At 38.5% G+C, this 9,271-nt stretch overlaps 1 pseudogene; it reads left to right on the top strand.

The window, feature by feature from the left end:
- The first annotated feature begins 7,029 nt into the window (after nt 1-7,029).
- Nucleotides 7,030-8,757, top strand: LOC149265638 (cytochrome P450 94B3 pseudogene; annotated as a pseudogene).
- Nucleotides 8,758-9,271: the final 514 nt, after the last annotated feature.

Below are 9,271 nucleotides of genomic sequence, written 5' to 3'. Positions count from 1 at the left end.
TCTCTAATGATGCATGGCTATCTGCATAAGCTTGCAATAAAGGAGCATAACCAAAAAATCTTCCATACTACTCCATTTTTAACTTATCACATTACGACACCACTTAAATTTCAATTTATTCTTGGCACATCACACCCAACCACTTACAATTACATTATAAAACACTGGTCCCACAACTCAATTTTCAAATTATACTTGAAATATCATACCCATCCATGTTTTTTAAAATTTCTAAGCCTTACCATTAATGAATTACACTTACATTACAATTTTCAATTTATACTTGGAATATCATACCGAACCATATTTTTTAAACTTTCTAAACCTTACCATTAATTAATTACAATTACATTATAAAACATTCATTTCGTCACTTGCCCAATCTAAAACGCTTACCGATATCCACAACTAAGTGTTAATTTATATCTATAAAACATTCATTCATGTCAATACTCACACTCATTGTTAATTTATATCTATAAATTAGAGTATAGAGCATTCATTAATTCTCTTACCCAGTCAAAAAACACATGGAAAACACATGGAATACAGAAGTCATTGTTAATTTATATCACACTATGGCCACAGCTGAATCCAACACAAAATAATCTAGAAATTCCATGTTTAAAAAACCATAGCCTACCAACATCCTTTTTCCTAAGGATCAATGTTAAATTACAACACAAATTACAAGTATTTTCATCTCAAATAAAACCATTAATCAACTTATATAATAATAATAGAAGAGAAGGGTAGAGAGCAGATAGAATTATTCAATTGGTCTTGACTGAGTGACAATTCATCTCCATAAAATACATCAACACAGTTCTACTTCTTGACGTCAATTCTAAGTAAAACTAATTTATGTTTATAGTTTAGTCAATTCAAATATCAGATTTGCGGTTAGAAATACAACTGCACCATCTTATTTCTAGGCCTTCTTTGAGGCAGGCACTGCCCTTTTCAATTTAGGAGAATTCGCTCTCTTTATAGCCTTGGCAGGATCTGTTTTCTTTGCAGGTACGGCCTTTTTATTAGGCATTGCTGCCTTCTCTACCTTCTTAGGGGACGTTGTAGGCTTCAGCTCAGGGACTTTAGGAGCCTTGGCTACTTTGGTGAGTGTTTTAGCCTATACAATTACTCAACACATAAAATATAAATACATCTATCTCAAAGCTATCAGATTTACGAATTCAATGTACACTACACATTATTTAATATTGGTCCATATATATATATATATATATATATAATTACAAATTATAAATTTAAAAAAATATATACACTAAAAAACCATAAATTATTTGTTGTTTAAGTTTAAAAGTAAATTATAATTTTTTATATTTAATAATCTTAATATTATTTGTTTGTATTTTTTCATTTATTGAGTCTAGGGGCTTATTTTATAGTCCAGTATGATGTTTAATCATGTAGTTAGTCATTAGTTGATATTTTGCTCATGTTAGCTAAAATAAAATTTAAAAAAATCTATAAAAAAACAATAAATAACTATACAAAACATTTAAATAATTAATGGCAGAAGTGTCCTTAGACACGTAATTTTATTAATCAGAAAAAACAATTACATAATTGATTTGCAAGAGTTTACACCCGAACAACCAAACACTCTTGCAATGAGCTATTTATAAGCTCCATGTCCTAACTACCTCTAATTATGGATCACTTACAAGTGTCCATTTACAATAAATGCTATTCAAACCAACTAGCTAACTAATCTCCTATAATAGAGCCTAAGATACGACTCATTTGGAGAGTCATATCTTGTTACAACAATATACTAATTCTAATTGTCTCTAAAATAATTAATCATTCTAGAATAATTATTAATTTAATTTCTTAAATTAATAATTATTTTATTTTATAATAAAGTATTTTTGGATCATCTAACATTCCCCCCTATGATCCAAAGATACATTACAACAGATACCAAGTTCATCCCTGAACTTAGTAAATTTTATTCTGCCAAGCGGTTTGGTGAAAATGTCAGAGATCTGATCTTCGGAAGGACAATAAATTGGTTTGAGGACATCTTTGGCAATGAGAGACCTGATATGATGATACTTGGTGTCCACATGCTTTGTCTTTGAATGAAAAACTGGGTTCTTGGCAAGTTTGATGGCTGACTGGCTGTCAATGAACAATGATGTAGCTTCTCCCTGAGAAATGCCCAAGTCCTGCAAAATTCGGCGCAACCAAACAATTTCACATGCTGCTTCCCATGCTGAAATGTACTCTACTTCTGCTGAAGAAGTGGCCATTGTAGCTTGTTTCTTACAACTCCAAGATACTGCTGCTGACCCCATGTTCATTAAATAACCTGATGTTGATGCTCGATCATCAATACTCCTAGAAAAGTCGGCATCAGAATATCCACCAAGTACAAAATTTTTAGTCTTTGTGTAAAGAAGACCAAAAGCTTTTGTTCCTTGGATATATCGAAGAACTCTTTTGGCTGCATTCCAGTGGCTGTCTCGTGGTTCCTGCATAAAACGTGAAAGAATACTGACTGCATAAGATAGATCAGGATGAGTATTGGTCAAATAAATCAAGTTGCCAATCAACTGTCTGTAAGTTGTACTGTCCACCTTTTCCCCCCCTTCAAATTTTGAAAGTTTCAAATTCTGCTCCATGGGGGTGAGAACGGGCTTGCAATCTTGCATGCCAAATCGCTGAAGAACCTCTGCGGCATACTTACTCTGAGAAATGAAAATATGATGTGGACGTTGGAAGACTTCAACTCCAAGATAGTAGTGAAGTAATCCCAAATCTGTCATCTTAAAACCTGCATGTAACTCCTTTTTTACCTGCGCAATATGATCATCATGATTGCCAGTGATGATCAAATCATCTACATACATAACAAGAAGTACCAAATATTTTCCCTGTTGTCGCACATACAAAGTATCATCAGATTCACTGCGATGAAAACCAACTTTCTTAAGGTAATCATCCATCTTGGCATACCAGGCTCGGGGTGCTTGTTTTAACCCATATAAAGCCTTGATCAATTTGCAGACTTTATGTTCTTGTCCTTCCACTTCAAAACCTGGTGGTTGGGTCATATATACGTCCTCCTGTAAATCCCCGTTGAGAAAAGCACTTTTTACATCCATTTGATGAACTTTCCATCCTTTTTGAGCGGCCAATGCAAGTGTTAATCGGATGGTGTTCCATTTAGCTGTTGGAGCAAAGGTTTCTTCATAATCAATGCCTTCCTGTTGCGCAAAACCTTTTGCGACAAGTCGTGCTTTATACTTGTCAAGTTCACCCTTCTGATTATACTTAATTCTGTAAACCCATTTGCATCCTATGGGTTTAACATTTGCTGGACAATCAACAAGTTTCCAAGTGTTGTTATCAATTACTACTTTATATTCGTCAACCATAGCTTGTTGCCATTCTTTATGTTTTACTGCCTCTTTGTATGTGGAAGGTTCAGTAAAATCATTTGCTATCAAGGCAAAATTGCCTTCACTTCTAGGTGCTCTTCGGGTGCCAGTTTTATTTTGTTCATCAGGCCTTACATCTTTCAAAAGTTGAACTGCCCATTTCGGAAGTTGGTGCTCACTTGTTTGCGCTTCTGTAAAGTCCCCATCATTGTAAAGAGGATTAATATAAACTGATGTATGCCGTTCAGGTGAAGAATGTGGAGACTCACTGTCTGAAGAACTGCTGCTGCTTGGAGATGCGGATGAACTGCTAGAAGACCCGGATGATGTTGTTGATGTAGATGGACTGGATGACTCATCTTCAGAGGAAGGAAAATCAAGTTCATACCAATTTGGTGAAGTTGGTTGACTTTGCATTTTGCCATTTCTTTTACTTCCCTTAGTTTCCAATTTGTAAAGAAGACTTTCAATTTCTTCAGCACTCTTACTTTCTGTTTCATCAAAAAGGACATCCCTGCTCACAATGAATTTTCCATTGGTCAAAAGACGATACCCTTTCTTCTCATCAGAATAGCCAATCATTGTGCATTTTAAACTTCTTGAGTCAAGCTTAGTTCGTTTTTCTTTCGGAACTAAGGCATAACACACTGACCCAAAAACTCTAAGATGTTTAACGCAAGGTTTGAAACCAAACCAAGCTTCATAAGGTGTGATTTCGTCTAAAGAAGCAGTTGGAGATCTGTTTCTTAAGTAGACAGCTGTATGTATTGCTTCCGCCCAATATGTTGGACTTAACCTCTTGAAGGTTAACATGGATCTCGCCATTCCTAACAAAGTGCGATTCATTCTTTCGACTACTCCATTTTGCTGTGGAGTGTAAACATTAGTAAGATGTTGTCTTATGCCATTTTCACTGCAATAATTTTTGAATTCATTTGAAGTGAAATCTCCCCCATTATCTGTCCTGAGAGTACCTATCTTTTCTTTGACTTCATTTTCAACAAGTTGGCGAAAAATTTTAAACTTATCAAATGCTTCTGACTTGTTCTTCAAGAAGTAAACCCAAGTCATTCTGCTGAAATCATCAATGAATAGTAAGAAATATTTGCAACCACCAAATGAAGTTTGTAGTGGACCACAAACATCACTGTGAACTAGTTGTAGCCGCCTGTTTGCACACCATGAACTTGTTGGAAAACTTTCTCGATTTTGTTTGCCATAAATGCAAGCTTCACATTTTGCATTTTCCCTTTTGAATGTGGGAAGTCCTTTAACCATTCCTTGTTTCTGTAATTGAGAAAGACTCTTAAAATTCAAATGTCCATATCTTACATGCCATAGTCTGATAGGTGAAATACCTGTAGTCACTGCCCCTGCAAAATCAGAATGCCTTGGAATAACTGTCTCTTTCATCCGTAACAATTTTCCATCTTCATAACCTGTCATGACTGTTTTCAAGTTCTGTTTCACTGAATTAATCTTCACTAAACCATCTTCCATAATTACCTGATGTCCTGCTTGTCGAATCGTGACTAAAGAGAGCAAATTTTTCTTGAAACTAGGTACATACCATACATTGGAAATCAATTTTTCTCCAATGTCAGGGAGAAAAACTTTTACGACTCCTTTTCCATAAGGAGTATGTTTTGTATCATCAGCAAGAAAAATTGAATTAAGTTGGCATTCTTGAAAATTCCAGAAAAAATCACGTCGACATGTCATGTGCTGAGTTGCCCCGGAATCCAAGATCCAGGCATCTTCATAGTCACTTCTAAGATGAGATGAAATTTGTGAGGCTGGTGAGGAAGTAAAAACATATTCTGAGCTGTCTTCATCTTGATCATTTGCAAATTGTGCTGAATGCTGCTGAAACTTGGGAATTCTACTAAGTGAAGTTCGACAATCTTCAGCATAATGGCCAACTTTGTTGCATCTTCGACACACAATTTGACTAAAGTCTCTTCCTCGTCCTGAAGATTGTCCTCTGCCTCTGCTTTGACCTCTATTTGGAGATTGTCCTCTACCTTGACTATTATATCCTTGTGCTTAAAAATTGCCTCTTCCTTGGTTGTTTCCTCTACCTTGAAAAGTATTTCTTCCTCCTCTGTTAAAATTGTTGCCTCTACTTTGGCTTCGACCTCGATTAGCTTGATTCTGATTCCATCGACCTCTTCCTCGAGAACTATCTGCTGAAGACTTACTTGTGCTGGCTTCTGTGAGAAAAACATCTTCACCAACTTTCTTCTTCTTCCCAAAAGTTTTATCATGCTGACTTAACATTTCACAAAGTTCATCAAACTTTAGTTTTTCTAATTTCCCAGTTACTTGTAAAGTTTCTAAAAAATGCGTATAGGAAGAAGGAAGCCTAGCAATTACAATTGTGACCATAAAGCTATCATCAATTGCGGGAAAACCAGCATTAATAATTTCCTGCTTAATACTCTTAAGTCTGGAGAGATATTCAAGAATATCACCATCTTCAGTTAATTTTTGTTGCAACAATTTTAACTGTAGATCAACCTTCTTTGATTCTGGCTGAGTATCAAAGAGGTCTTTAAAAGTTTTCAAGGCAGTCCATGCATCTGTGGCATTCTCTATATGTACATACATTTCATCATTCACAGACGATTTAATAAGAGCTAAGGCTTTAGCATTCTTGATTTCCCATTTTGCCAGTGGATCTGCATCTGTGGGTTTATTTGGCTTTACATCTCCATCACATATTCCTTGCCATAATTCATTGTAAATGAGTGTGCTTTCAATAAGACGATGCCACGTTTTATAAGATTTAGTGCCTTCAAGTTTGTCGGAATCAGAAAATAAGTTAATCTACCTTTATCTTGATATCATCTCATAATAAATATCAATTTATTTGTGTTTTTGTATTTATCCTTATATCATCTAATAATAATAAATGTGATGTATACATCCATCTATATCATGAAAATGTGATTAAATTTACTATTATGATTTTACGTCAGGGGTGGGAAAAATAGGGAAAACGAAAGGGACGCTAGATGAGTCCATAATGATGAAACATGAATGAAACACGCTGAATGAACTTATAAAACATGAATGAAGGAAACACGAATGAAACACGGTGAATGAACTTATGATTAAATTTACTATTATGATTTTAAGTCAGGGGTGGGAAAAATTAGGGAAAATGAAAGGGACGCTAGATGAGTCCATGAAAAAAGGAAACACGAATGAAACACGCTGAATGAACTTATAAAACACGCTGACGGTGGCACACAAATTATTTCCCCTAATAAGAAACGTATACAGCAATGTCCAATCCGGAGACTTTCATAATAAAATAGCAACGTGTCGACGCCCCAAAGGTAGTGATACATTTCAACCGACGATCCTCAGGCAAGCAATCCAGACGGCGTAGCTAGGGAGATTAATCCTAAATACGGGTCTACAGGCCTTATTCATAGCCTTCCCCCAATACATTGTACCATCAGATCAAACTAAATGCGTGTGCATGGATGGCGTGCGCGTACAGGAACACACATTATGAAAATCCTCGCTGTGACAGGATTTAAGTCGGGCATACTGCAATTCTTCCTTCACCCTTCTTACATTTCTTCAGTCTGCATACCCAGCTGCAGAAATGGAGAACTTTTTAGGTTTAATGTCATCGCAAATTCAAAACAGTACTGCGAATTTGCTGCAGCTTCTAGCAGCAGCGTTTGCGACGGGGATAGTGTTTTATGTGTTTCCCTTTTTCTACAATCTGCGGAAATTTATATTATCATTTGATGGCAGTTGCAGTGGCCAGCGAGTGACATTGCAGGAGTACTGTGGACCCAAGCGATATCCAATTGTGGGTTCGCTGTTTGCGTTCTGGAAGAATCGAAAGAGACACTTTCAATGGACGGCTGAAATGCTGGCGGAGTCCCCCACGCAGACCATCGTGTTGGAACGTCTCGGAGGAATCCGGACGGTGCTGACGGCGAATCCCGAGAACGTTGAGCACATTCTGAAGACGCGGTTCGACAATTATCCGAAGGGCGAGCCCTTTACGGCCATTCTCCACGATCTGCTGGGGAACGGGATCTTTAATTCCGATGGGGATGCATGGAAGCTACAGCGGAAGGTCGCTAGCTACGAGTTCAACACCCGCTCTCTCCGCAATTTCGTTATGCGGGTCGTCGTCGAAGAGGTCACGGATCGACTCCTGCCCCTTTTGCAAAACGCTTGCGAGACGGGTAGCTGCTTGGATTTGCAGGACATTCTTCAGCGCTTTGCATTCGATACAATTTGCAAAGCTTCCTTCGGGGTGGATCCTGCGTGGCTTGACACGTGTCTTAATTCTGAGTCGGAGCTGGCAGTGGCGTTTGATGTCGCAGCAAAACTGAGCGCTGAAAGGGCTTCGGCACCAATACAGTGGGTGTGGAAGATGAAGAGGCTGCTCAACATCGGCTCCGAGAAGCGCCTCTCGAAAGCCGTTAGGGTGGTGCATCAGTTCGCCACGGAAGTTATCCGCCGTCGGAGAAGTGAGATTAGCGCCGAAACGAAGATCGGACAGTCGGATCTAATTTCCAGAATCATGGCTTTCGGCAAAGGACATGCAGATTATATGCCCTCCGCCGCCACAGACTTCGAACGTGAGGACTACATGAGTTCAGACGAATTTCTGCGAGATATGATTATCAGTTTCATGTTGGCCGGCAAAGACACCACGTCGTCTGCATTAACGTGGTTTTTCTGGCTCCTATCATCTCATCCCCACGTAGAGGAAAGCATTTACAAAGAGATAGCGCATCTCATCGCCGCAAGAAGATCGCAACATAAAAATTCAGTTTCTTCTAATGGCGTTCTATTTTCTTACGAGGAGCTGCAGAACATGCATTACCTGCACGCCTCACTCTGCGAGTCGATGAGACTTTATCCGCCGGTCCTCTTCGATTCTAAGCACGCCCTCGACAACGACGTCCTGCCAGACGGGACTTTTGTGGGCAAAGGCAATCGGGTGACTTATCATCAATACGCCATGGGTCGAATGGAGGCCATCTGGGGGGCAGACTGTCTCCAATTCAAGCCCCAGAGGTGGGTGAACGAAAAGGGCCATTGCGTTCCACAGAGTCCCTTCAAATTCGCAGTTTTCCAAGGTGGACCTCGGGTTTGTCTGGGAAAAGAAATGGCGTTCATTCAGATGAAATATGTTGCGGCCACTATGATTTCCATGTTTAGATTGCAGCCACCCATTGATTCATGTGAAAGAACTCCAAACCTCGTTCACAGCTTGGCTGCGCGTATGGATGGTGGCTTTCCCGTTGTAGTGCAGAGGACGACGATGCCATTCCCTACTGCTTATCCCACTCCCATGCATAACTGACATTGATAAATTAAAATATGTATCTGATAGTTCTCCCGCAGATAACTGGCACTGAAAAGCGCGTTTCTCTGGTGATCTCTCTCCGAAATTCACCCATAAATTCTTCGTTGTTTGAAGAGCTCTGCCCAATAGATTTTGAGCATTTTTAAAACTTGAAATTTTGTCAAAACTATGTGGAACGGTGAAGAATGTCACCAAAATTTCACAAGTTTTTGTGTTCCGATCTGTTCAAGTGCCCATTATCAAACCACATTTTCTCATCTCGAACCAATCGTTGGCAACATGAACGTACATGGTACGGTTTCCAGATCCAACTACAACTTAAGTCTTTTTCGCTTTCCGCGCATTCCACTTGTCGTAGAGAATCACCAGTCTACTGATATATTTATAATAGGTTCAACTCTCAATTTTATTTGCAGATCCAACTGATTCTTGCATTTGTAGATAGCCATGAATCTACACAGTGGATTCTTTTTCTTCAAGCTCTCGAAATGAAACAGACTTTCTGAATGAC

This window comes from Pinus tabuliformis, chromosome 6 (genome assembly GCF_031772625.1).
Source record: "Pinus tabuliformis cultivar Carrire ecotype Pingquan chromosome 6, CPIR1, whole genome shotgun sequence".
Taxonomy (NCBI): Eukaryota; Viridiplantae; Streptophyta; class Pinopsida; order Pinales; family Pinaceae; genus Pinus; species Pinus tabuliformis.
This window is presented reverse-complemented; position numbering and strand designations above follow the sequence as displayed.